Source organism: Dryobates pubescens, chromosome 21 (genome assembly GCF_014839835.1).
Source record: "Dryobates pubescens isolate bDryPub1 chromosome 21, bDryPub1.pri, whole genome shotgun sequence".
In the NCBI taxonomy this organism is placed as follows: domain Eukaryota; kingdom Metazoa; phylum Chordata; class Aves; order Piciformes; family Picidae; genus Dryobates; species Dryobates pubescens.
In genome coordinates, this window is record NC_071632.1 from 7,514,365 (window position 1) to 7,538,248 (window position 23,884).

The following is a 23,884-nucleotide window of genomic DNA, read 5'->3' on the forward strand; positions in this document are numbered from 1 at the left end:
TCAAACCAAAACAAACCAACCAAAAAAAGCACACACACACACACAATTTAAAGTCAAACAAACAACCCCCCCCAAACAAACACAAATGAAGACCCAACTTAAAAACTGACAACTCAAAATTCTGCATCTCAGATTTGTGAAGCACAGCCTCCTTAAATCCCTTCTCTAAAGTCAAGGTAGTTCTTGCCTCACTGGCTGAGGACTTGAATTCACTTTAATTTTCTTCCATGTTTTTCATAGCAGGAATGGATATTGAAATTGAATGTAAACATTGATAACAAACCTCTCTGCTCAAATGGGAAGTTTCCCTCAAGCCCCATGCAATAACAATTTAACGTCAATAAAATCACTTAGCTACACCTCCATGTGTGACTTGTCAGACCCTTTCACACACAGATTAATTTCCTTTGGGATTAAAATACTGAATGACAAGTGGTGAAAAACGCAGAGGCATATCCTTCCTTAAATCTGCTTCTTCAAGGCTATGTTAAATTAAAATTCAGTGAATGATATATTTATACTTCTATTACCAGTACCTTTTTCTTACTATAGAAATTTCTTTGAAACCTTAAGAGCTAAATTCTGCTGTTCAGCCCCAACAGGATAAAAAATATTTGTCTTCTATATACCACATAGGCTTGATTTTGGCTGATGAATGTCACATGCAGCTAGGAGGTTCCAGCTAAGCAACTGCCTCATTTCTGGTAGTGGCCATTAGCAAGATGCTTGAGGAAGAGAGCAGAATGCTCCTGAAGTGGTTTTCCATTCTGCCCTTTTAAGACCTGCTGAGTCACAGGTGGTGTAATTGCACCTAATATGCTCTACCTCCTTTTTATTCTGACAATTTCTGATTGATCTTCCAACCTATATAATCTTCTGATATCAATAAAACCATGTGGAAGTGAATTCCTCAGTTTAACCATGTATGCAAAAAGTATTGCTTTTTGCTTATTTTAAACCTGATACATTTGGTGCTTTGGGTTTTTCACTGGAGGCACATAAAGAGCACCCTGCACACTTGCAGCTGTCTGTGTACAGAGTGAAGAAATTACTTACCTTACATTAAGATCATGTCAGTACCATGAGTTCATGGTGCTTCCATATTCTGTGATTTAAGAAAACCCACAAGGTTTTCTTAAATAGTAAATATTGAATTACCTTGAAGCACTTCTGGATTTTGTTATCTTCCTCTGCACTCCAAACTAAGTCTATGCCAATATTCCAGATTCTTTATTGAATATATTTTTAAATTACTCAGGATAAGAAGGGTCCTTAGAGTTTCATACATTAAGCAGGTGGCCTTAATTGACACAAAATGTTCTTTTCTTAAGCTACACAGTAAGCTTAATATTTCATGCAATGTTTTAAAGCTTGTTCTTTGCAGCTATAGTCTGAGAAATGCACACCCAGTTAGAGGAAGGAAAGCTAACATGTGGAGATGAAAAGGGCAGGGCCTTCCCACAAATCTCTCATTTGGCAAAAGTGCTCTTTCTGCTGTTTTTGCAGCCTCTCCACAAAGCGTCCTATATCCTAATCTGTGTGAACAGAAGATCCAGCTCTTCCTGTGGAATAGACACATTCATTCCAAGTTAATTGGAGGGGGTTTGTTGTCTTTGTTTGACAGGTTGATTCGGATAAGTAAGCTGCAGGGATGCGAAATAACAACCCAGTCCCCCACACTGCAGCTATCAGGAAGAGTGACAGCATCGCTTGGGATCGCAGGTGCTGTGGAGTTTGCTTTCACAAATGTTTGCAATATTTGCTCTCTTCTCAGGATATGTTGCAGCCATTTTCTGCTCACTGCAGTCCTCTGAAATAGAACCAATCATCTTCCAGGTCCTGAAGACCATTAGATTTGAATCAAAATCTAAAGTCATCAGGTTAACACTCTAGAGCCTTACTATACCACAAGGAATTGCTGTGGTTTGACAGCAACCTGTGTTCTTTTCAGCTCTCACTGCAAACAAAAAGACAGTGGAGCAGGTCTGCTTGAACAGACTTGGCTAGCTTAGCATTTTCCTTCAAATGGGCATTCTCATATCAGCACCTTCATCAACAAGTACCTACAAGGGGAGCTGAGTCAGTGCTTACTCATCACCTCACAGTACTTCTTTGGCCCATGTATGTTCTTAGCATTTATATTTACTGCTGACAGTCATCAGAAATTCTTTCACAGTGGTCAGTCTAATTTTTTTTTCAGGAAAGTCCTGCTGTAATTGAAGTGCCATCACTGAAGTCTCTGATGTACTCTACACCTTTTCAAATTTAAAGAACACTGAACAATAGGAGAGAGCCTTTTTTTCTCACATCCTCAGTGAATTAGCAAGTTTCTAATTAATAATAATCATAAATCAGTTATTGACATCACAGGATAGATCATTCCTGAAGCATGTTTTCAAGTACATGTTGATTTCACCCTTTTCTCTAGATATACCACCTTCTCAGCATTATTATTGCAGAAACAGCAGGAAAAAAACCTGTAATGACTGGGTCAAACACTGAAGAAATAGCTTACAAAATTTTTACTGAAATCTTGTGGTGCACAGATTCAGCATGATCAAAACCACTGAATTTTCTCTATGACTAACTGGTGTTTTCATTACTGCACTTCTATAACCATGCTTTCCAGCTCCACTTTCATGCACTCCAACTGTCCCATTTTCAGCTAGACAATTCTCATTTTTCTTATCTGTTTTTAGCTGTCACATACTTTATCTGTCTTGTCCAGTTTGTTTCCCCATGCACATTAATGCAGCTGAGGCAGAGGCAGTTAGTGGCATTGCTTCTTCCACAAGGATGAAACAGGCCTGTGTTTATTGGCGTGTGCTGCATTTGGAGCAGGCAGAGAGCTAAACTGGACACTGTTTAATCTGTTTAACTTGAAGGTGCAGGGTGTGGCTAGCTGTTCAATCTTCTGGCTGTTAGCACAGCACCAAAGATAGCTTCAAAGGCAAGTAAAACCTCATGGCACACTCTGTGCACAGCCTTCATGTAAAATAAGCTGAAAAGAGCTATTTATGTATTCATACAATGGTACTTCCTTGTTGTATAAAACATCAGAGCTCTTTTTTAATGGATGACATTCTGATGCAGAAGTCTCAAGCAAATCAATCCCTTAAAGCACAAGTAAGCACCATCCTTTTAGGTGCCCTTTTTCCTTCTTTCACAAATAAATGCTGCATTAAATAGAATTTAGGGACAAAAATAAAGGAGATCAGTGGCCTGAAATACTGAAATCATCAGATACCTCTCAGCTTTATTCTTAATGCCAGCTTTTCAAGTGCCTGAACTAGAGTTCAGTACTTTTATAATCATTACCTGCTAAACAAATAGCTTGCTGAGAGAGCTGTGTAATTGCCTTGTTTTGAATGAGACAAAGACAAGTCCATGTTTTCTGGCACAAATAGTCCCACTGAGTTTGGTGGCATAAGTCTGTGACCCCTAATACAATGAGATGAGGATTTCTGATTTTGCTTTCTTCATTGTACTTCCTGCTAAGTGGGGAGGTCTGCCATGAATAACTAGCTTCAGACTGTGATTTTCTTCTATGGAATAACAGCAATAACAATAATAATAATAATAGGCAATTCTGGTAACTGTTAAATAACGTGCTAGGGCTTTCAGTGGCAGGCATCATAGCAAGAAGGTGATTCATGCAGCACACATGAATGCCTGTCATCCTCAGAGGCAAACTACAGCAAGTCTTATTAATGATTCATAGGGTGGAGTTTTCTGGTAGACCTGCTTGTTCCATCTTAGCACACTGACATTAACATTATCAGTAGATCAACAGTATTCAAACAAATGCTGACCTCACTCAGTTCCAGGCAAAAATGCCAGAGGGATACCAGTTAGATACATGGCAGGCAGGCAGAATGGCAGGCAGGCAGAAAGGCAGGCAGGCAGAAAGGCAGGCAGGAAGGAAGGAAGGAAGGAAGGGCAGGGGGGATTAAAGATTCTGGAAGCAAAAAATAGATCTAGGCTACTGAGTTGGCCATGAACAGTGTACACTAGTTGCATATTTGACACATTGCTGGTCAGGAATACCAGGACCATGTCAGAAGCACAACATATTAGGGGCATATACATATATCCAGCAATGCAACTATTAGGACAAAATGGTGGTTTTGATGGACTCCCACCAAAATGCCATCTGGTTTCTAGTATAAATCTGCCTGCTGTACTGGCAGGCTCTGGGGGCATCATGAGCTTACATTTCCAAATGAGGTCTGTCAAACAGATTTGCTTTAGCCAAGAAGCCTCTCCTATCCAAGGACATGAGTTGCAGGAACAAGCCACAGCCCACAGGCTGGCAACTGTCTCAGGCTGCTCAGCTGGAGCAGGGAGCCTGGTATGGAAGCTCATACCAGGATAACCTTGTGGGGTTTGCACAGGACTGAGAACACTCTGGATCTCACTATGAATCTCCCAGGGATACTGCTCTCCCAGGCCCTGTTAGGTGATGATCTGAATCCCGGGAGGCTCTCGGGGATGTTTCTGGCCTTAAAGTTCTCAAACCAACTGTTCCACCTTTTCAGATTTTTTTTTCTCTTACTTTTTGACAGAGAGAAATGTGGAATAAGAAAGGAAGAGAAAGAAATTAAACTATTCTTAAATGAAAACTTCTTTGAATTCATTTTCTCTAGAAAATGTCAGGATTTTACCATTTACATACCAGTTCAGACTGAAAGCTCCTAAAAATAACAAAACATCCCACATATCCCCACATCCAGCATTTGATATGCTCCAGTTATAATCATATGGAATCATCTTAATAAAAAGGTCTTCTGCAGGGGAATCTATATTAGTATCTCTTCCATCTGACTGTATTTATTCATAATGGAATATTCATTTGCTTTCTCAGTTATAAACATATCAGCATTCTGTGAATTGGTGGCATTAAGGTGATGGACACTTTACTTTTAAAAGATTGATAGCTCAGGACACCAGTAGATGAACAGACAGAAGTGCAGAATGCTCCCTGCTCTGAAATTTACAGCAAAAGCATGTAGCTCTACTTGTCTACTTTGAAGCCAGACTTCAAAGTAGTCATGTGTTAAAATGTGCACAATATGACTATTTACCATATTAATGAGAGAATATGGCAATATTCTATGCCTACAAAAAGATATTTTTGTCACTCCTTTTCTTTTGAAGTCAGCTGTTGATTTTAAATCAAGTGGTTAACGTAATTTTTGTCAGTCCCATTCTGAATGTATGTGGGTCACTGTGCTTGCATTAAGTGTCAGGATGGGAAAGCTGCCTTCATGAAAACTATGCTTTCATGTAGTCAGTTGGAAAGATATCCATTCCTTCGTTACTCAAGTTTCCTCATTCCATTGGAGAACGATGACATCTGAAAGTAGGTAGCCAGACTGAAATACAAAGGGAAACACTTGGAGGTCATCTATCTTGCTTGGAGGAAAACTCAGAGGCTTAAATCATTACAGTTCTTTGAAATCCTAAGATGAAGACACTGCAGAATTGCAAAGTACTTTTATTATTAATAGAACAAGGGAAAATTTCACCTTTTTAAATTCAAAATAAAACACTGAAAATCTTCCTTCAGGAAAGTTCACTGGCTCAATCTGCTTTATTCAGCATCATTTTTAACCCCAGTGTACACCTTCACTTCCATTTCCTGTCCCGCTCTGTTTTTCTCCTTCTGTCGTTTGAAGTTTCTCTGTAGAGGCTTTATTTTGTCATTATCTTTCCTCAATGCAGTCATAGAAGAGTTGGGATACTTCCCTGGCAGGTGTTTGTCTAAAATTACTCTGACAAAATTCCCAATAATAGGAATCTGCAGATTCACCAGCCAGTTTGTTCAAATTACACTCACAATAAAGAGCAGAACCAGAACAATCTTTCTAATGCCTAACTTGACCCCTCTTTACTACAAAGAAATTCCCCCTTCTTACTGTTTCTTAGGACAGTCAAGAAGAGTAATTTGAAAAAATAAGTGAACACTCCCACAGTACCTTTTATCTATTGTCAAAATGAGTTAACATCTTGTTCTTCATTTCTCTTTTCTTATGGGAACCATTCCACATGAGCAAAGGGTTTGAAAAAAACATCTGCCTTTTACTGCTGTATTCTAGATTCTCACTGGGTTATGTGTCTTGTAAATCTATATTCTAATATTCTAATATTTTAATATTCTATATTCTAATATTCTAATTTTATAATATTCTAATTTTCTAATATTCTATATTCTAATATTCTATATTCTAATATTCTAATATTCCTCATCTGAGATATCGCATGAGGTAGAATGAAGTCTCATTATTCCATTCCAGGTGGCAATTTACTTTCTTCAAAACAGCAAATTCTTTTAAGTTCATCTTTATCATGTGAACTAGCATGCTCTGTGGATAGCATTAAGTGATGACCTATGCTACTCAGTACTATACAGTATTTATGATATATACCATAGGTCTTTAGTTTTCCTGAAGTTCTTTCCTTTATGCCCACAGAGGTAAAAAGAGTTATTCCTGAAAGCATTTGTAGAAGAGCCTATCTGAGGGAGAACCATAAAGATGTGGGAACACACCACAAAAAGGTGCCATTTATTATGAAGAAAATATGGTTTCAAACTTGCTTCAGAAATATGTTTTAGCATGAAATTGACCTCAAGAATTTGTTGGGATATCAACTGATTAAAAAAAACAACATAATATTTTAATTCCCTCTTAACCTAATCTACTCTTCATTTAGTCTGTATTCCACCTCCAGAAGTCCCTCACATAAAAATGGCTGGCCATTGAACTCATTGTCAACACATGAATTATGCTCAAAGTTGATGCAGATGTGTGATAAGTAGAAAACTAATGGTTCTCCACAAGCTCTTTCTTGAAGATAAGATGAGATTTATATGTATACTATCTGTTCCGACGAGGTGCAAAGAAAAGTTGGAAAGATACTGGACCATAAGCAGAAGAAAGGGTTGGGGTTTAAATGCTAGATCTTAACAAAAATGCTGGCCTGTTTTAGGTGACTTCTTTGCTTATAGCAGGAAAGAGAGATCTGTCCAGGAACGACAGCTTGATACTGCAAATCTTTGTCTGTTGTGAAATAAAATGTTGTCCATCAAAATTCGCAAGCCATTGAAAGATTCAAGTTTGCACCATGTGGAGAACACAAATGCAATCTTCTCCACAAACACTGTGACAAATCACATGTAAATAGACATTTTGTTTTTTCTGCATAGCTCAGGCATGCAAATATCTATGGTTTCCAGAAACACTGCTCTTCAGGAATAATGTCTCCCTGTACTGGGCACAATGCTGTGCCTCTGAAGTCAATGGGAGCTTTGTCACAGGCCTCAAAGGAAGCAGGATCGGACTCATCCTGCAATGTGAGGTCTGGATGTCAGGGCCCTTGTTCTGTTCAGAAGCATATTCAAAGACTCTAACCATGTATTTGGAAAAGTAACTGCCATTTCAGGTTTAATCCAAATGGCTGAATGCATCTGAGATTTGGAATTTCATCTCCTGTCAATGCCATTCCAGGGAGGGTTTATATAATGTTTTTAATTTTCATTTCCTCACCACATCACATAAACACATTAAATTATCCAATTTAAAATGAAGCTTTATAATTTGCTGCATCTCTTCTGTGCCACTTCAAATAAATAACAGAAATCACAACCAGCCAGCAACAACCTGTGCCTACCCACAGAAGTCCACTTGGCTAAATGTTTGTTTCAGCAATTCTGTTTGCATCCTTTCCTTCACAATACAGCTACCAGAAAATGGCTATGATTTGCTTGTGCTGCTGAGATATATTGTACATCACAGAGCTCCCACTCTTTTATATTGCCTCATGCTGAGCCTCTGTGGACAAAGCCAGCACACATCATTTTATTTTCTCCTGCTTGAACACACAGTTGTAATTAGGGGCAAGTCACAGGAAACCATTGCTTTAGTTTCTTATCCTTAAAATCACAGATGAGAACTCGAGCTGCAGAGTAGAATAATAATTTGTTATTTGAATATTCTTTTCTCACTACTGTTATTGCTAAAATTAAGGAATAAAAAAAGGAATTTACAATATTCAAATACTACCAACAGGATTCACTAAGTGCTATTTCAAGCACAATTTACTTTTTCTTTTTAACCTTAGCTCTAGTCTAGTTGGATAAGAATACCTAGAAGACCAGGTAGGAAATCCCAACCAGACCACTTTCTGCCATCCCCAGAGAAAGGGACAGAAAAAACCATGGGAGGCAAGACCATACTGCACAGCACTCTACAGTTTCCTGCCAGCATTTTGGAAACACAAAATTCAGCTGATCTCTGCAAAAGCGCAGAGTGCAAAAGGATGCTAAAGTATCCTAAACCCAAGTGCACAGCGGAAGATTATATCCTGCTTCTTAGATTTCATCCTATTAACAGGTCCAGCCACAAAACCTTTGTGCTACCTTCCAGATCCAGGGCCTCAATTACCTCCCTGGGCAACCTGTTCCAGCACCCTCATGGAAAAGAATTTGTTCTTAACATCCAATCTAAATCTACTGTTCTCTAGTTTGAAGCTATTGACCCTCATCCTATTACTGCAGGCCTTTGGAAACAGCCCCTCTGCAGCCTTCTTGTAGCCCCCTTCAGGTACTGGAATGCTGCTATGAGATCTCCTTGGAGATCTTCTCCAGGCTGAACAGCCCAAGCTCCCTCAGCCTGTCCTTGTACGAGAGGTGTTCCAACCCCCTGATTATTTTTGTTAACACCAGCCCCTTGGAGAAAAGAAAGGAAGTTTATGTAAATTATGTATATCTGGAAAAATTCTCTGTGAGAAGCCAGTTGGAGTTTCGTGTTCAGACAGCTTTGAATCTGACTAAATATCTAGTGTGACAGAATACTAAACCTCAGAAGATGTAATTCAGTTGCTGTCACTGCCCTAGAATTGTTGAGATTTTTAATCCTTCAAACACAAAATTATTCTTGCAGAGCTCACAGTAGGGGATTGCAGAGAAAGTCTGTGTAGTATTTACTTTTAAAATGCATATTTTTCCCCTCAGTATCAAGGAAAATAGATGGTGAATGCATAGCAACAAACTGGCACAGGCTTGATGTTATTTCTTTCGCTAGAAAATCTGGGGTGATATAATCTAATAACCCATTCAAATGCAACTCTTCCATCACATATCTACAGCTGCAACCTACTAGAGGAAAAGATTAAGTGGAAGGAAATTTAAGCCACAGTAGACCTAGTAAGTCACCTGCTAAAGACTTGGGTGAATGTCAAGGGGTTAGCTGAATTCCCAGACAAGTCATTCTGTATTCTTTCTCTGAAACATCTGTGCTGAGGAATGGGATGGCACTGCATACATATGGACTTTTTAAATTGCTTTTGCTTAGCTAAACATATCTGCAGTATGGTGATGTTTTGCAGATTGTACAGACTTGTTTACCTCTTTCTGAGAAGCACGGGTGTAATTTTTTTCCTTGTTATGCTATCTCATTTAAACCACTTACTTGCAGTTCTTTCAACATGACCACTTGCAGTTCTTTGAACATGGCCACATCATCTAAAAGAACAATAATGAAAAGGCAAAATTTAGCTGTGCTACTGCATAACCCTATCTCCACTCTGTTTCCTTGATCTGACATCATGTTGTAGAGACTTTCAATCCATAACGGAACAATTAAGAAGAAAACAAAACTGTCAAGATGTTGGGGTTTGTTTGTTTGTTTGTTTGTTTTCTCTTGTATTTAACATGCATGTAATGTTTCTCAGGTAATCTGCAATTAAATGTGGAAAGAAAGTTAATATTACTCCTAAAATGAGCTAATTTATTTTACTAGGTGATATTATAGCCCATGGAAAGAGGGGGACAGAGACTGGAAAGTGTATTAGATTTTGGCACATATCATTGTAGAGGAAAAAAAAAATGGTTGAAGGGCAAACCAGAAGCATCACAACAATAAACACTCAAAGTTCACATCAGTTTGATTGAATTGCCTGAACATGGTACAGTTCCGGTTGTACACAATGTGAGGGTGGTAATGCCACCAGTATCTTAGTTACAGAGACAGCTTAACTGTTTCATGTCTATTAAACATGGAGGGAGAATCCTTGTGGAACAGATGCAGAGAGGGACTTGCATGTGCAAGAGCAATATAATAGCAGAAAATAAAAAGCAGTAAAAGGGTCAAAAAGTGAAAGCTTCTTATTTTATTTGGAACCATGTTATGGGAATTAGCTGCTACCAGATAAGAGAAAATCTTGTGCATTAGGCTAAAAAAATCCCATGTCTTTGGAACCTGCTCTAAGCAATTAGCCTGGTAGGTGCACAGGTAGAAATCTAACAGACAATGGTACATGCTATTAAATACCAAAAGATCTTGTCACCTCAGTGGAAGGCTTGAATAAGAATCAGAAAATGCCACCCAGCCTAATTATGGAATAATGATTTGTTCTAAGCAAAGTAGTAAAAGATAGCATAATTCTCCTTTGTTCAACAAGGTCCTCGGTACAAGACCAGTAGTAGAAGGAAGATTAAAACCCTCAGCAATAGACTTTTCCCAAGGAATCTCAGTGGTTTGAGTATCCTAGTGATATTTTTTCTTTCCACTGAATAACACAGAGAGCTCTAACCAGAAAGTATCCTGGAAAAGAGAATTATACAGTTAGAATCCAGCTTTGGTGGGAACTTTTGTTCCTCATTTTCTTTCGATTAGGGATGGTTTGGACAGAAAGTCTATTCATTGAAACTATGAATATGTTTTGATACATCATGGCAGAAAAACAACTCAGAAAGAAATGTTGCATCATGGTTGATATTGGTTGGTAGATAAATCATAAATTTTCTTACTAACATAATCAGTTTATTCATATTTTTTTTTTGTTTTTCATTCGGGGAGGGAAATAATTGCTACTTGCTCAGAAGAATGGAGTCCAGCAGCAAGTGCAGTATTTTTGTTGCATTGCTCTGGAAGCCAACAATTCTTACAGATCTGAAAAGCTACGACTTATTTTCTCATTTAAACAACAAGAAAAACAATCAGGAACTATTAGCACGAAACAGAGTTCTTGGTTTTTATGTAGCTATGTAATGGAACTGATCAAATAGACCAAAGTATTTCTGTAATTGTTATTTATTAGATTACCATGTTTTCTATTCACATAGCAACATTCATTTTCATAAAGCTGTAAAGACTTGAAGTCCTACTGGGTAAAATCCTGTAAACATAATACATTTCTTAAAAGAACAGTGTATTAACTTTGTTTTCTGATAGTGTTAGCTGTGTAACAGATTTCCAGTGTTCTTCTAACCCCTTAGGGCATCTAAAGAACTCCAGGAAACAAAGGTATCTTTCAGTACCTTCTGTTGTTTCTACAAGCATTTAATATTTGATGTGATATACATGCCTTAATAGCACATGAAACACCATAGCCTAGTGTGATCACGGCGTATACCACATACTTAGTGCAGCCTCTTGGTTTTTTTCCCCTATTTTGTTTTGCTATTTGGTATGCAAATCCACTCTGTGGTAACCTTATCCATGTGCTGCCTGTTCTGCTCATGCAAATCTTTGTAGATACCCTGGATTCTGATGCCATCTGCATCTGCTTACATTCCTTGCCTTTAACAAAGAATCAGGACTTAGCTAGACAGATGGTGAAGCAAAACTATAATCAGAGATTATCAGGAAAATATGCTATTTTAAAGACTTTTAAAAATGTAATCACCCTTATTCAGGGTAGCATTAATGCAGTAACATATTGTGCAATTACTGTTAAAGTTACATTTCTTCAGTACAGACAGTATTACAGTAGGGTGGGGAGGAGAGATATTTCACTTTTTATAGCAGTCTCAATGGCCCTGTTTTATAGCAGTTCTCCTGTCAAGGGATTGCAGTGATATCCTTTTGATTTTATTTAGCAATAACTCCACCATCTTCATAAAATGTCTTTTTGAAAGAGAACAAAATGATGCTTGGTTGATAGTAGCTGAGCATTGCTTGTTGGTTTCCTCTTCTGTTATGAAGCAGGATGTTTCTCCACCAGCTGCTGATAGCAGAAGGGTCATGGAGTAGTTGGTCTGTGGTTAAAAGTACCGAAAAACCCCTATAGGGGAGTAGGTATAGCTTGCATTTACAGCCAGAAAACAAAGCTTATGCAATGGGATTTCTCTTCCTTAATCTTTGATATCTAATGGGTATATTTCAAAGTCTGAGTTAGTCAGCCTTGGACCTCTGAATAATCATTGAGAAGAAATAGGCATTTGAGATTGATGTCTCCGATCTGTTTCAGATAACTATATTAAAATGCGTCACCATGTGGACAAGTACTCCATCACTTTCCACTCATAATTTAAGGAACCTTTACAGACTTTATCATCTAATATTTGGACACTTTGTTAAAGATACATTAATGTCCCACCTGAAATATCTAACATTTCAGCATCAAGATATACATCCTTTCTGCATTTCATAGAACTCCTTGCTGTGAAAAGCCAGGAAATACTGGTGAAATACTTGCTGAAGACGTTGGAATGCCTGGATGAGGTTCCACATACATCGTAGATTACTGCATGGCTTCAGTGTTCATCTCATTTTCCTTTCTTATATATTAATGTTTCCTCAGTTGATGCCTTGGTGTGTACACCAGGGTAAATCATCAAACCATAGAATTGTTATGGTTGGAAGGGACCTCAAGGTTCATCCAGTTCCAAACCGTCCTTCCATGGGCAGGGACACCTCACACTAGATCAGGTTGCTGAGAGTCACATCCATCCTGGTCTTAAAAACCTCCGGAGATGAGGCTTCTACCACCTCCCTGGGCAACCTGTTCCAGTGTCTTACCACCCTCATGGTGAAGAACTTCTTCCTAACTTCTTCCTAAAAGTGTGCAGCTTTTCAGTTTGACTCATCTCATAATTATAATTCTGAGCATTAAATAAATAAGGCACATTATTTTACAGTGTTTCCATTTTTAGGCAGAAGGATACTGCAAGTTTTGTCAGAAAGTGCTTCATGTCATAAACATGAAGTATTTTGTCTAAACTAATAAAAGTAACAGAAAAAAAAAATCATACTTCAAAGTCCATTCTCCTGACATTTTCAACCAAAGATACAACAAAATCAAAGATCATTTTTTTTACTGAGCCACCAGCTTTTAAAGGATCCTCCTGAAGTTTTCAACCAGTCAAAGCCACAACAACAAAATCAAAGATCATTTTCTTTAATGAACTTCCAGCTTTTAAAGGTTCCTCATCTATGAGATTTGTATACATTGCTTATGTGGGCATCAAAAGTTCCAGCCTACCAAGTACAAGATTATCCCAAACTTGGTACAAAAGTGAGAACGCAAACCAGAATTGCTGTGAGGATAACTGTAGCCAGATGGTTTTACACCATTACAGAACAAGTCAGCTCCTGAAACTAGACAAAGAGATCACAGAAAAGGATATTAGACAACAAGAAGAGTTTTATTAAAGTTAAGATATGCAGATAACTGGGTACAAGTTACCTCAGCTGATGGATATCAATGTATTTTTACTGACATCAAGGACCTCACACTAATTTGTCTTAATTAATAACATCCTAAAGTAAATCTAACTTCAGTAATAAAAATATTTTAATAGTTTATCGAATTCTCCTGATCTCTTTTTCTTTATTATAATCCTGGTATAGACAAGTTAACAGAAAAAAAAAAATTATCACTTATCTTTTGAAGTTGTAATTAATTTCATTCTCCCAGTATATTGCTAAACCCATTTTCTCTAATGTTTCTTTAGCCTTCTCTCACTTCAAAAGCCCTTGTTGTCCTTATACTGGCAAAGATGCCCTTCTTTGCTCTCGCTGTTTACCTTCAATCATTTTCTTCTTGATTTCTGCTCTCTTTCTTCTTTGGTCCTTTATCCTTTGCAGAATAATTATCTTCTGCATATCAGAAGTGCTTTTGAAATCATCTGACTTCAGGGAAACTCACTGTTCTTTCTTCCTAGTTAATTAAAGCCTGTTGAATAACTCCAGTGCTTGTGAACTCAGGAAACAGTATCTCTTCTACAACGAGATCACCCCTCTCATAGGTTCTCTTTCAAACTTTGTCATTTCTGATTGTGCAATTGAAAGCACAGAAAGCAGGTAAAATTGTGCTTAAATAACTTTCACATAAATTGGTGATTTTAATTAGGATTCAACTGCTATAAGTGCTGAATTTGCATAGATTTGACAACCTTTATATCAGCTTAATTCAATTAGTAGCCTTTTGAAATAGAGAGGAAGTTTCCTCTTTTTGAAATTGATTGTCTCTCTGCTTCTAACTTCTAACTTTTGTATTGGTTTTGTGTTTTCTTTTCTTTGTGATATGAGAGGAATCATAGCAACCTAGAATGGCTTAGGTCAGAAGGGACCTCAGAGATCATCTACTCCAATCTCTCCACCACAGACAGGGACATTTCTCAATTAGACTCAGCTGCTCAAGGCCTCATCCAACCTGGACTTGAGCAACCCCGGGGAGGAGGGATCCACAACGTCCCTGAATAGCCTGTTCCAGAGTCTCACCAGAAGAAAATCTTCCTAAGATCCAGTCTAACCCTGCCCTCCCTCAGCTTCAAACCATTCCCCCTTGTCCTGTCTCTGGGCATCTTCATGAAAAGTCCCTCTGCAGCCTTCTTGTAGGATCGCTTCAGGTACTAGAAGGCAGCTCTAAGGTTCCCCTAGAGTCTTCTCTTCTGTTGGGAGAATTACCAAGGTCCTCCAAATTATTGTTACTTTTATTAATAAATTCACATGCAGTCCTTTAATTACATATCCATAAATAAATAAATAAATGGTAGGTTTGTCTCTTCTTGAGAACAATGCTTCATGTTCACTATTACATCTGGTCTCTCTACCCTTGTGGATAAACTTATCTATTTTCTTACTTTAGAAATCAAATCTTTTTGAATATATATACACCTCACTTTTCTAAATTTGGTATTGGTAAGAGGAGCTAGGTTGTTATTTCCTATTGATTTGTGGCATAACACTATGAGATGGAAGAAAACACGATTGTGTTAAGTGTTGTTCAAATACAGAACAAAATCATCATCGCTCCACATCTCAAGAGAAGTTGAGGTGACCCAGACATCTCAGCAATTATTGTTTGGTTTGGGTTAAGTTTGCTATAACTAGTAAATGAGTTTAGTAGACCATGTTTAATGTTCTTCAGAACTAATATAGCTTTGGAAGAATGACATCAATGCGTTTTAAATGAAATTTTTTTTTGTTTTTATCCTTATCCTTAAAACTTATTTAATTGCTGCTCCATTTTGTTCTATCCTCATTCAAGTGCCATCTCAAGAGCACTAACTCAAAGCTCTTGAGTTAGTTACCCTTCATTTAAAATCATATAGCTTTAGAGAACAGAATCATTCTGTTTATCAAAAAGAAGACTTTAACAATTTTTCAGGCAGAAAAAAAATCATGAGTGCACAGAGGTGAGAGCTTTAAATAAAGACCTATTAAACATGTTCTTACTCTCTGTCACTGGAATGTTTTCCCTACAGTCTTTTATTTCCCTTGTCTAGTTTTAAGCCTCTAAAGGCTTCCTACACAGCTTTCATTGGGAAACTATTTCAGCGCCAAACTCCACCTCAGGAAATTTCCTCCCATGTTCAGCTTATGTTTATACATCAAATGACAGATATAAAATGCTTTTTGGTAAGCAACTTATCTTATCCAGACATTTCTGGAAGAGCTGGTTAGCCCATGTTTCTCTCTTTTTTATAAGGGTTTCCATAAAGATGGCATTGGTATTTTGGGATTTATGCTTGGAAGCAGGAACATTAGTTGACAGAAAGAATGCACAGGGTATGGAGACTGAGGAAACCAAGGATCTGCAGTGTGATAGTGAGTGTCATTTTCTGCATAAATAGTCTTGTGAAGGAGTAGGCCAGACAGAAAAGGCTTATCTAGTAGGAGGAAAGTCCATATGTATAGCCTACTATAGTTTTGCCTCATATGCATAAGGGAAAGGAATAAAAGAATAAAGAAGAACTTAAAAAATATATATATTAAAGAAATGTATCCTTATTATCCTCAAAAACCATGAAAATTCAGAAAGTTGCAAGAAAAAAATGTTTTCATATTTTAATCTCTTTGCTTCATTTGTGACCTAATTTCTTTACTGAGAGCTGCAGTGGTGTGTAAAACATAAACAAAAGCTAAAGAATATCTAATTTAGATAATAGGTGTTGATGAATTAGCTGTAAGTTTCAGTTCACATGTGAGTCCATGAAACGCATCTGGATGGTATATATGATCTGATAAATTATTTGAATGGAAGACATTCAGGAAAATTATATTAGTTGTGGCAAAAAAAGCTGTAATTCAGCTGACCATTGTTTCTCATCAGCAAATTGCCAAACTCTCTGACTGATAATCTTAGCATGAATTTCTACATTGATAAATGATTTACCATAAATACACAAATTCTGGATAGACGTAGTATTTAAAGTTAGACAGCTGGAACAGCTCTGCTATGAGGATAGGCTGAGGGAGCTGGGGTTGTCTACCACAGAGAAGAGAAGACCCTGGGGGAATCTTAGAGCTGCCTTCCAGTACATGAAGGGATCCTACAGGAAGGCTGTAGGGGGACTTTCCAAAAGGGGGTCTAGAGACAGGACAAGGGAGACTGATTTGAAGCTGCAGGGAGAGTAGGCTTAGACTGGATCTTAGGAAGAAATTCTTCAGTATGAGGGTGGTGAGATTCTGGAACAGGATACCCAGGGAAGCTGTGGCTGCCTCCTCCCTGGGCGTCTTCCAGGCCAGGTTGGATGAGGCCCTGAACAGCCAAGTCTAGTTGAGAGGTAACACTGTCCATGGAGGAGAGATTGGAGTAGATGATCTCTCAGGTTCCTTCTGACCTAAGCCATTCTGTGATTCTATGATTCTATGAAATCACTATAAGCAGGATGTTGATGTAGGTTAATATTCACATTGTGTACTATTGTTTCAGTATCATAGATCTTAGCTATTAGAAGTAGGTACACAGCATAATGCAAAAGAAACCTAATCACATTGAAAAGATTTAAAGGGAAAATGCTAAGCTTTGTATTCTGTGTTGTGCTTTAATTTTAGTCTTTGTTTACCTAGAACACGGGATAGACACCTGTTCTGGAAAAAATCTTTGTGTAATTCTAGAATGGAGGAATGGAACAGCTGTGTTGACTGTACCTAAAAAAGCAGGACATCTAAGAAAATTACATATGCATTCAAACGTCACGCTTGATTTATTCTTTGAAACTCAGGTTTAGGGACTTCAAAGTTCAAGTAACTTTAGTTCTAAATAAAACTGCCATGCAGTGTAATGCTAGCAGTTATAAGTGTTCAGGAATGTTACAATTCTTTGTATCTATTGAAAGTTGAGGAATTCATGTAAAACATGCCAAGTTTCCTATAAAGTACATTGAAAGAAAGAGAGTACAAATGGGATCTGTAAGATAATAAGTCAGCAACTCTTACACTTCCCTGTCTAATTGCCCATGCTGATCTATGATCAAGAGATGAGGCTTAGCTGGTGTAAACCAGATTTGTTTGCAGTGGTCAGTCATTCAGACATGCTAAGGTTCATGACAGCCTGTAAATTTGACACAAGTTGTAGGCTAAAGAGTAATATAAGCACAAAGCTCACAAAACTGATAATAGCTAAAGGAAGACTGAGTTTGGAGTAGTCAAACTTTAACATACTATGACTGGATTGGAATGCATCACTCACTACCCTTTTTGTTGTGCTGAATTTGATCATTTGGCGTGACAAACTGGCCGACATTTCATTGCTCAGCCAAACACCTAGCATACCATTCAAATTTCCATTCAGATGAGGCTAAGCTGAAAAGGCATAAGGGGTTTCTTTCACAGAAGGAAACATGCCCAAGAAAATATTGTTCTCCCTTAGTCCTACAGCAGGCTGTAAACCTCAGCTATAACTGCCTAACGACAAAATGACACAAACATCAGGGATGCACCAGTAAAACACTACAAATTCTTCCTTTCCTGATTGAATCAGGCAGAGATGGAGCAAAAGACATGAGTTACTTCAAATTTCCAGTTATTTCCCTAAAGATGAACACGTGCAGTATAAGGCTCACAGGTACAATGAATGTTCAACATTCACGTCTTTTCCTATGTCTTTGTTGGTGTCAAGTATTCATAAACAGGTCACCTAGGGAATTCTGCATATGCACCAGACATCTGGTTCATCTGAAGCTGGAGTGCTCTGAAAGTTGGATTCGCCAGGAATTTTACATCAGTCAATTATCTTGCAACTGCTGCCTTAGTAAATGCTCTTAATGAAAGAGCTCGTGCAAATTTTCTTTCAGCAATATTTTGTTTCCTTTATATTGTTTTCTTTTCTGGTTTCTGTGTTTGTTTGTTTGTTTGTTTACATGAAAGTAGATCTGACTGGAAGATTTGTCATATTCTCCACAGCCTTTCTATAAAATAACCAAAACCCACAAAACAAACCAAACTAAAAACCAACAAAAATAAAATAAAATTAAATTAAATTAAAAAAAAACCAAACCAACACCAAAACATCAAACAACAGTAACCAAAAGCAAACCTTTCAGTTAGGATATATTTTGTATCACTTCATGGCTGACTTGATGATTGGTTTAGGAGAGACCTTTGTGCACATCTTTCCCTTTATTAAAATAGTTTTCATGGAATCATCACAGTATCACAGTATAACTAAGGTTGGAAGAGACCCCAAGGATCATCAAGTCCAACCTGTCTTGATAGACCTCACGACTAGATGATGGCACCAAGTGCCACGTCCAATCCCCTCTTGAACACCTCCAGGCACGGTGACTCCACCACCTCCCTGGGCAGCACATTCCAATGATGAGTGACTTGCTCAGTGAAGAACTTTCTCCTCACTTCGAGTCTAAACCTCCCCTGGCGCAGCTTGAGACTGTGTCCCCTTGTTCTGGTGCTGGTTGCCTGGGAGAAGAGACCAACCCCTTCCTGGCTATAACCACCTTTCAGGTAGTTGTAGAGGGCAATGAGGTCTCCCCTGAGCCTCCTCTTCTCCAGGCTAAACAATCCCAGCTCCTTCAGCCTCTCCTCATAGGGCTTGCACTGGAGGCCTCTCCCCAACCTCATTGCCCTTCTCTGGATATATTCAAGTGTCTCAATGTCCTTCTTAAACTGAGGGGCCCAGAACTGGACACAGTACTCAAGGTGTGGCCTAACCAATGCTGAGTACGGGGCACAATGACTTCCATGCTCCTGCTGGCCACGCCATTCCTGATACAGGCCAGGATACCATTGGCCTTCTTGGCCACCTGGGCACACTGCTGGCTCATGTTCAGCACTGAATTCTCACAGGAATACTAAAGGCTGGAAGCTGGGCTTCCCACATCCTATACTGGTCCTCAAAAAAAAGAAGAACAACAAGACATACCTGGTAAAACTTTGTCATAGATTGAAGTAAAACACATAAATGCATATTTACAAATTAAGTAAAATAGAATATTCACAGAATGGCTTCATCTGGAAGGGACCTTAGAGATATCTACTCCAACCGCGCTGCCATGGACAGGGGTGCCACTATTACATAGTTTGTAGGTAATGTGATTCTGTAATGACTGCACAAGAGAGACACTGTGCCATTTCCTGCCCACATACTTTTGTGTGTTTCTTCTGCATGAGAAGAGCAGGGATTGAATGCTCAAGTCATACCTTCCTTGACTGCACAGAGCTTTGGCTTCAGCTTCTTAATCTTTCTGCTGCAAGAGCAGAACTTTCCCTAAGGAGTGAGAAAGAAAGAGGAGAAAATCTTTGACCTTCAGTGTCTTAGGTTTCTATAGATAGTCTGCCTCTTTGTGAATGTGGAGCACAATGTGAAGACTCAAACAGATTCTATTTAATTATTATCATGGTATAAATTGACAGGATACATTAACAGAGCTCCATGTTGCTTATCACCGCCTTAATCTCATTAGAAGAGTACCCACATAAGCATTATTCCTATTGGTTATCATCAATGAAATCATATTTTTACTTTTGCACCTTTTAGTCCTCTGAATAGCAGTATGAACCTTTTCATTTAATTTCAGTTATGTGCATAAATGAGAAAAGAAATGCTACCATCAAATTTCCTCTGTAAGGATGTGTGTTTGCCTGCCTGTTCAAAAGAGACTATCCTCCCTGCCCCTCGGTGTGACCCTCTGTGTGCTCTTCATCATCTCTTCCAGAAGAGGAAAAATCTCACTACACAGAGAGCTGGGGCACCACATTAGTGAATACCACGAGCTGGTAGATCAATTCTAGCAGATGCATATATCTTGTCAGATTAACGCTGTTCTCAGTTTCAAACTGTACAGCCTATCTAAAAATAACTAATAAAGCAGCAAATGAAAATCACTTGAAGAACAAATACTCTGTAGTGTGCTCTCTATTGCTTCTGAGCTACACCAGGCAGCAGCCTCTCTTCTCTTACTGTACTCTATCTTTCATAATCCCCCTTAGATCAAGTTTTTAAAGGATATTGTGTATTTAGAAGGAAGGCTTCTAAAATTTAATAAATGTTGCTAGGCTTTTGTAAATCTAATATTATCTGTTATCTCTACTTCAAAGAGCAGAAAAGCTGCTGTTACCAGCTGGAATCTCTGACTTTTAAAACGAAAAAGTAACTGAGCCCACATTCCTTATACAGGTCAGGGAAACGGGATACTATTATAACTATGGTTAAAAAAAACATCAGAAAGGGAACTGAAGAGGCACCAAGTGAATTTTTCCTCCTTTTTTTTTCTTGTTAACTGTCAAAGTGACTTGTAACAATTCAGACAATGGTTGGTCTTCCTCATTAAATCAAGCAGTGGACTCAGTCAAAAATACCCTGCCTTTACCATTATTTTTCATGCCACTGGTCAGTGTTTTCCAAGTCAAAAGGTATAACGAAAACAAGGATTGCAGGAAGAAGTAATGCCTTTTGGGAAGCTGAATGAAAAGTTACAATGCTGCCCCTTTCAAACCACTATGGTGACTGCAGCATTTCTTTCACTTATGTGGTAATGAAAGATACCACACAAAAGACTTCTTCTAAATGACAGTTGTAATGGCAGATCAATGACTGCTTTTGAAATAGCAATTTCAGGTATTTTGTGCAGGTAGTTTGACTTTTTTTGGACTATAGTAGAATATGGATATGAAAAACATTATTAAGCTTTACTATTCTAAGGTTTCTTTCAGTTTCCTATTGTATCACTATCAGCAGATAAATTTCCACATGTCTTACTAGTGTTTGTACTATAAATCATCTATAGCTCTCCTATTGAAGTTGGAGCTGCTGTGAGGTGGTCCTGCTATCATCCATGTTTTCAGAGAGTGAATGGAGAATACAGATAATGAGAATGGGATATTTTCCACATTAATCATCAAAAAGTTCTGCCTCAAGCCTAAGATATTCATCAAGCTGTTTCCAAACTCTGTAGAGAGAGACAGGCACATCAGGAAGACAAGTCCACAAGTAGTATCTAAAAATGCAAATAGCAGACCCTCCCTTTAGGCATGCTTCTCTCCTGTACAGTAATTACTGGGGAGTCAAGAAAACAAGCTCTAAGACAGTTTGATTTTAGAGATTAATTGAAGAGAAACAAATTCTAACCAAAGCATAGCATAAGCCAATATAGTTTTAGCCTTTCTAACCATTTTTTTAAGTCAACCTTTTAGAATTATTTCTACAATTTTGAGCTGGTTTTATTTTTCAGGACAGTTGAAAAACCTACCTCTCCATTTTCCTTGGGAGTCTCAACAGTAATCCTATGAAGTATTCACTCACTACTGAGAATTTCTCATTTTCAGCTTTTGGATTGTTTTTCTTTCTTTACCTCTTCTCTTACAATAATAAGTAATTATTTTCCTGCAGGGCACATGAATTTCCACTAGAAAACTTGGCTTATGCTTTCAACTCCCTGCTCTTCATTTAAGCTATCTAAAGAACAGAGAATGGAATCTGCCCCAAAAGAGAATATCATCCCTTTGATGCTACTGAATGATGTGTTTGGCCTTTAGTCTAAGAAGTTTGGACTTTGCTGCTCTGGATGCTCCCAAGAGGGGGTTGCATCCAAATGTTGACCTCTTCTAACCTTTCTTAGCTCGTGAATAGGCAAGATCGTAATACATGTTTGTATGGTTCCCTTAATTAATTTGCCATTATATTTCTACAATCTTGAGAAAGAAAGAGCATTTTAGTGCTTTATTCATTTCCTAATATCTGTCCCTTGGCTGCAGTCCTGAAGTTAATGCTCACTAATAGTGTGTTCTTTGTCTGCCCAGTTACCAGGGTCATCGTTTTTCAAGAAAGGTCTCCACAATGCAGAAATGATTCTTCAGTCAGTGTTTTTCTTTTTAACAGAGACCTTTTCCATGTTCCTTTTTCCTTTCCCTTTTTTTTTTTTCCCCCCTATTTTCTGCACAATCCAATTCTGTAGCCATCAGAGAGTGAACTTTGCATTTGATTTTTATTAGATAAAGTCTCTGTAGAAGCTGGTATGAATTAACCTCACCAGAGAGCATATTCATATGATTTCAGTTTATACACAACCACCAAAATATTTCTTTCAAGTTTTCTTCCTTCAGGATGACATCCCTGTTAGCTGCAAACAGAATAGGATGACTAAAATCACAATCAAAAGCGTTATGCAGGATGAGGTGCTTTGGAGAAAAGATACAAATAAAAGTTTGAATTTTGATTATTTATTATTTTTTATTACTCCTACAAGAAAAAAAGGTATGAAAATTAAAAACAAACAAACAAAAACTATCCAGGAATCGAAATAATTGGAATTTTGGAAACAGGAGGAAAAATTAAAAGAATGAGAGAACAAAACACAGAAATGGTCCTTTCAGTTTCATCACCAGACCCTGGGCTTCATAATGGGAACCTGTGTGGCTTCAATCGATGCTGTATCACACAGTAGGAAAAAGAAGGAGTTAAGTGGGACCTGAAATACACTAGTTACAGTAAAAAATCTATTTGTTTCAATAGGCTGAGGAAGGCAGTCATCTATTAATATATTTGTAAAGGAAATTCATCCCTTTTCAGAAGCAGGCTGCTTTCACCCAACAAACTATTCTGTCCACCTTAAAAAAAAAAAAAAAAAGAATAGCCACAATGAGTTTTCTTAATTTCATAATTTAGTGCATAGAAACATATCAAATAAGTATGCACTTCCTTGGCATGTGGTGTTTCTGTCATGTTACTGATGAAAAGCCCATCAGAACTTCACGTCTTCAGACACTGTTGAAAGGGTAAAGTTTTGAGGCTAGACAACTGTTCTGGAGTTTGGAATTACAACTTCAAAAGGAAAAGACATTTCCACATGGCAAAGACCTGCACTCCTACCCGCAGATTACCTACTGAGATGCATTTAAAACCTTCAGAGTGCTCCATGAACTTCAAATTTCAGCTGACCTACATCTTTGCATTATTGCCCTTGATCTTTTAAAAGCTTCCAATTCCCTTTTATAATAAACCCCCACCAAACATCCTATGACATATCTACCCCTTTCAAAAAAAGATGCATGACTTAAAATATGCACCAGCAGCCTGGTCAATTCAAATGAAATCAAACATACTTTGGAAAGTATTTAAGTCATTATTTATAAATAAACAGGAGAAGCTTCTGTTGGACAAACATGAAAATTAATTGTGTGCTCTAGGATTGCTTCAGGTGCTTAAGTATTTGGCAAACACTCTGAGACAATAAAAACCCATAATATTACTGCTAGATTATCAACATGTGTTACATTATCAACATGTTTCACATTCTGTCCTTAGACTCAGACATTCATGATCTGATAATCTGTCATTTTAAGTTCAATAGGACTTGTCTACCTTTCTAAGAGGACTAACCAAGCCTGTTTCTTCCCATTCTGTATTTTCAAGAGTT